Genomic DNA, 5645 nt, shown 5'->3' with positions numbered 1-5645 from the left:
GATTCCAAGCACCACCCTCCTTTTGAAGCTTCCAGTATGTTATTCAAACTCAATCAGCATGGTAGAGTGATCTCCAGCCTTGTCCTCGTCAACACTCACATCTGTGTTAACGAGAGAATCACTGACATGATGTCAGCTGGTCCTTTTGTGGCAGGGCTGAAATGCAGTGGAAATGTTTTGGGGGGATTCAGTTAATTTGCATGGCAAAGAGGGATTTTGATCACTCTTCATAACATTCAGCTGTATATGCAAATTGCCATCATACAAACCGAGGCGTGAAAATTAATATTTGTGTCATTCTCAAAACTTTTGGCCACGAGTGTATATGTGTGTGTGTATCTATGTGTGTGTGTGTGTGTGTGTGTGTATCTATCTGTGTGTGTATCTGTCTGTGTGTGTATCTATCTGTGTGTATCTGTCTGTGTATGTGTGTGTCTGTTTGTGTGTGTATCTATCTGTATGTATCTGTCTGTGTGTGTGTCTGTCTGTGTGTATATGTGGCCGGGTGGGTGGGCACACAGGTCCTCCTGGTCTCCTTTGATAACCCTGCTGCTACCCAGCTGTTCATATGATCCTCTGGGCTTTGAAGTCTCCTCGCTGCCCACTCCTCTCCCCTCTTCTTCTCCTCCACCCCTCCCATCCACTCACTACCACTACTGTCATCGCCTGTCAGATTTCTAATGACTGTTTTGACTTTCTTTTTTCTTCTCTGTTTCCATTGTGGCATATGGAAGAATGGAGCTATCATCACAGCCCTTGCTAGAGTTCTTAGTCTCTTTCATCTGTCCGTCAGGTGTTGTGGGACTGTAGCATCATTTTCTCTCCTTCCAGTTCACCCTACTTTCTTGTCGCTTGTTATAACGTGATAGTGACAATGAGATAGTGAGTATGTCTTATGATCTATTTATTCATATTTATTATGATATTATTATTATATTATATATTATATTTATATTATATCTATTTGCCTAGGTATTACTGGTATGCAGTAGTAATGAGCAGTACATATATTATAACATACTGATCCAGACATATCATGAATGTCATTTGTCTTCTATTGTGGTTGTGTGTATGTATGTGCGAACATCACCCAGCGTGATTCACGACATCAACCTACCTCCTGTAGTCATCTACCATCTCTCCATAATCATACTGCTGCAGCATTAAGACCTTCTTAGGTTACCCGGGGCCTAAAGCTGGCTGTTATCAGGCCTGGGCAGCGGGTGACACTAATATCCGTCTGAAAGGCCCCTCTCCCCAGGCTTACATGATACCTGTCCTCCCTGGACCTGGGGCCCCCTGCTTCCCAGCTGCCCTCCCTCCCAGGTCCCTCCCAGGTTGTCTTCCTGCTGAAGGGGCCTTTTGTTAGGGCCCATAAACCTAGCTTTGTCCCCCCCTCCCCCTCTCTGATGTATGGAGAACCATAGAGGGTATCCCCATACCATGTCTTTGTCTTCCACTCAGGGGCCAACTTTTATTCCATGTGAATCCTCCCCCCCCTTTTAATCCGTTCACCTTTTCCCTCCAAAAAGGAGGGGCCTCCTCTTGTAGGAATGGCGATTAACTTAGCCAGGTAGAGCATGAAAAGATGACCTCAGTGTTCACACACTCTCTGTTTCTCCATCTTGCTCCCAGTATCCAGACGAGGTGTGTTGGCCTAAACCATCTCACAAAGTTTGCTTGACTCTGACGCATCAGTGTTAGTTTCACTCCACGCTAGCTTTTTGTGACACGTCCCCAAAATGTCAACGTCATTACTTTGACGGTTGTTTATGAGGAAAACGTCAAAACGGACCCAGTGCTGATCCCAGTGGTACGCCACTAAGCCGTGTGGAAGACCAACGGCTTATTTCAAACCCTCAGTTGTTCAGACAAGCAGACTGTTCCCTGTTCAACACATTTAGTTTTGCCTGGTCAGCACAGGTGTTGAGGTATTTGACTCTGGCCGTTTTCCAATGCAGAGAGAATAGCCGTGTAACTTTGGATCATGATGGATTGCACCAGGAGTCCACTTGTCACTGTTATTGATGGGGATGTATTAGGGCGTGAAAAATGATTGGATTCAAGGAAACGGCCATCTTAACCGAAGGATAGAGAGCGAGAAGGGCAGATAGACAGAGAAAGGTGGCTGGAGAGAGAGAGACCACTCCTCAGAGAAGAAATGGGCGAGAAAACAAACTGCACATCAGTCGCGTGCAGGGCGGTGTAGACGTCCACACTTTTCACCCAAGATGCCTGACAGTGTTCAGGTGATTTAGTGTCATGTTCTGACTAACTGAACCTTGATTTGGCCGGGTAGAAAATGGCATTCACTGTCTCCTATAACATACTGGTTCATTCATACCTGTGTTTGATGTGTCACACCATTCATAGCAACAGAGACGGAGACATAGAACCTGAAACAGCCAAATACATTGTTATCATGGGGTATGGTTCTATTAGTAGTATATCTGAGCGGCTGTAATATGGGTGGGGTACACATGATATCTTAGGAGGTTAGATTTATGTGGGGGTTCAAATGATATCCTTATGAAGGGATCTGTGTCATCATGTGTTGTTTTAAGATGTTCGAGTCTCCAGGGCACTAGGAAATCCCCTCGATTTCTGTGATACGCTTCATATTCTCCTCTCTCTCGCTCTGTTGCTCTTTCTCTCCCGCTCTCTCTCTCTCTCTCTCCATATTCTCTCTAACCAATCTCCCTCTCTCTCTCTCGCTCCATATTCTCTCTAACCAATCTCCCTCTCTCTCTCTCTCTCTCCATATTCTCTCTAACCAATCTCCCTCTCTCTCTCTCCATATTCTCTCTAACCAATCTCCCTCTCTCTCTCTCTCTCTCTCTCTCTCTCTCCATATTCTCTCTAACCAATCTCCCTCTCTCTCTCTCTCTCTCTCCATATTCTCTCTAACCAATCTCCCTCTCTCTCTCTCTCTCTCTCTCTCCATATTCTCTCTAACCAATCTCCCTCTCTCTCTCTCTCTCTCCATATTCTCTCTAACCAATGTCCCTCTCTCTCTCTCCATATTCTGTCTAACCAATCTCCCTCTCTCTCTCTCCATATTCTCTCTAACCAATCTCCCTCTCTCTCTCTCTCTCTCTCTCCATATTCTCTCTAACCAATCTCCCTCTCTCTCTCTCTCTCTCCATATTCTCTCTAACCAATGTCCCTCTCTCTCTCCATATTCTGTCTAACCAATCTCCCTCTCTCTCTCTCCATATTCTCTCTAACCAGTCTCCCTCTCTCTCTCTCTTTCACAAATATACACACACCAACCTCTCCTCATTAGTTTCATACCCCCATCCCAAACTCACCTCTCTCTCTCCCTTTTACTCTCCCTCCCTCTCATCCTCACCCCCACTCTTTCTTCACCCCTTTTCCTTATATCGCTTGTTCTCTCTCTGTGTCTCTGTGTGTCTCTCTCTCTCTCTCTGTGTCTCTGTGTCTCTGTGTCTCTCTCTCTTGTTCCTCGTTTAGACCCAGAGGTCTCTCTCTCTCTCTCTCTCTCTCTCTCTCTCTCTCTCTCTCTGTGTCTCTGTGTCTCTGTGTCTCTGTGTCTCTCTCTCTCTCTCTCTCTCTCTCTCTCTCTCTCTCTCTCTCTCTCTCTCTCTCTCTCTCTCTCTCTCTCTCTCTCTCTCTCTCTCTCTCTCTCTCTCTCTCTCTCTCTCTCTCCCTCCCTCCCTCCCTCTTTGAATGGATCATGTTCCTAGGCTGGCATTCAGGTGTGTATCCAGCTCCATGGTTTCACCCAGTATCCGTTTGTGGTACGTAAACAACAAGTAGATCCCTGACTGGCGTGCCGGGGCCGCGGCCAGGAATTCTGACTGGGAACAAGAATTACATCACTTCTCAGCTAACTATCCCCATTTATCCACGGGTAGGGCCTATTTGTCATGGAAGTGAATGGGACACAATTGGAGCTCTTTTTTTGTGTTATCTCAATGCGTAACCTCCTTTGATGACATTGCGACATGAAATGTAGTGTTACTAATTACAGTGTTTGACAACTTTCTTTCAGGATGGTTTGAGGCAAGCCAATAGTTTTTCTTGACCTTGTGTGACCTGAACAGTAAAAACTCCAGGCCTAACTCCAGGTTGTGGGTAAATCATATGGTCGAGGAAAAACTCCAGGCCCCTCTTTACTGTAGATATTGAACGTTGACCCTTCCATCATCCATATCGCTCTCTCTCTTTCTCACTTCCTCTCCTCCATCCCTCAGCCGCCACGCGGGCCCACATCCTGTCATTGGTATCTCGGCACTGCCGAGTCTCTCTGGCTGCTCTCTCCTTTGATATTAGAGACCACTGAGGCTCCTGTAGACACAAAGCACCTCTTTGTCCATACCCCCCCCCCCACCCCCCACTCCGTGTGTATTTGTGTGTGTGTGTTTACTCCCTGTCCTGTGCATGCCCCGTGCACTTCAATGAGACTCCTGTCCTGACGGCACAAACACACACACAAAACCATAGCGTAATCCCGGTGCGTGTTTTTGTTAGAGTCGCCACGGTTACGGCAGCGATCCGGGTGGAAGGATCTCTTTACGCAGATTTGTAAAAAGGCCCGATCCCATTCGCCCTTATCTCAACAGGGAATCCGAGTGGGAGAATGAATGGGACAGGTATTCACCCTGATGTGGGAGTGGGACTTAGGATGGCCCATTAGAGTTGATACTGTTGATACTGTGTCCGTGTGAAGGAGTACTCAGAGAGAAAGAGGAATGGTTCAGAGAGAGAAGTATGGTTCAGAGAGAGAGAAGTATGGTTCAGAGAGAGAGAAGAAGTATGGCTCAGAGAAATAAGAAGTATGGTTCAGAGAGAGAAGAAGTATGGTTCAGAGAGAGAAGAAACATGGTTCAGAGAGAGAAGAAGTATGGTTCAGAGAGAGATAAGTATGGTTCAGAGAGAGAAGTATGGTTCAGAGAGAGAGAAGTATGGTTCAGAGAGAGAGTAATATGGTTCAGAGAGAGAAGTATGGTTCAGAGAAAGAGTAGTATGGTTCAGAGAGAGAGAAGTATGGTTCAGAGAGAGAGAAGTATGGTTCAGAGAGAGAGACGTATGGTTCAGAGAGAGAGAAGTATGGTTCAGAGAGAGAGTAGTATGGTTCAGAGAGAGAAAACTATGGTTCAGAGAGAGTAGTATGGTTCAGAGAGAGAAAACTATGGTTCAGAGAGAGAGAAGTATGGTTCAGAGAGAGAGACGTATGGTTCAGAGAGAGAGGAGTATGGTTCAGAAAGAGTAGTATAGTTCAGAGAGAGAGTAGTATGGTTCAGAGAGAGTAGTATAGTTCAGAGAGAGAGTAGTATGGTTCAGAGAGAGAGAAGTATGGTTCAGAGAGAGAGAAGTACGGTTCAGAGAGAGAGTAGTATGGTTCAGAGAGAGAGAAGTATGGTTCAGAGAGAGAGTAGTATTGTTCAGAGAGAGAGTAGTATTGTTCAGAGAGAGAGTAGTATGGTTCAGAGAGAGAGTAGTATGGTTCAGAGAGAGAGTAGTATGGTTCAGAGAGAGTAGTATTGTTCATAGAGAGAGTAGTATGGTTCAGAGAGAGAGTAGTATGGTTCAGAGAGAGTAGTATGGTTCATAGAAACAGTAGTATGGTTCAGAGAGAGAGTAGTATGGTTCATAGAAAGAGTAGTATGGTTCAGAGAGAG

The sequence above is a fragment of the Oncorhynchus mykiss genome, chromosome 19 (assembly GCF_057628025.1).
Source record: "Oncorhynchus mykiss isolate SJ-2025 chromosome 19, ASM5762802v1, whole genome shotgun sequence".
NCBI lineage: Eukaryota > Metazoa > Chordata > Actinopteri > Salmoniformes > Salmonidae > Oncorhynchus > Oncorhynchus mykiss.
This window is presented reverse-complemented; position numbering follows the sequence as displayed.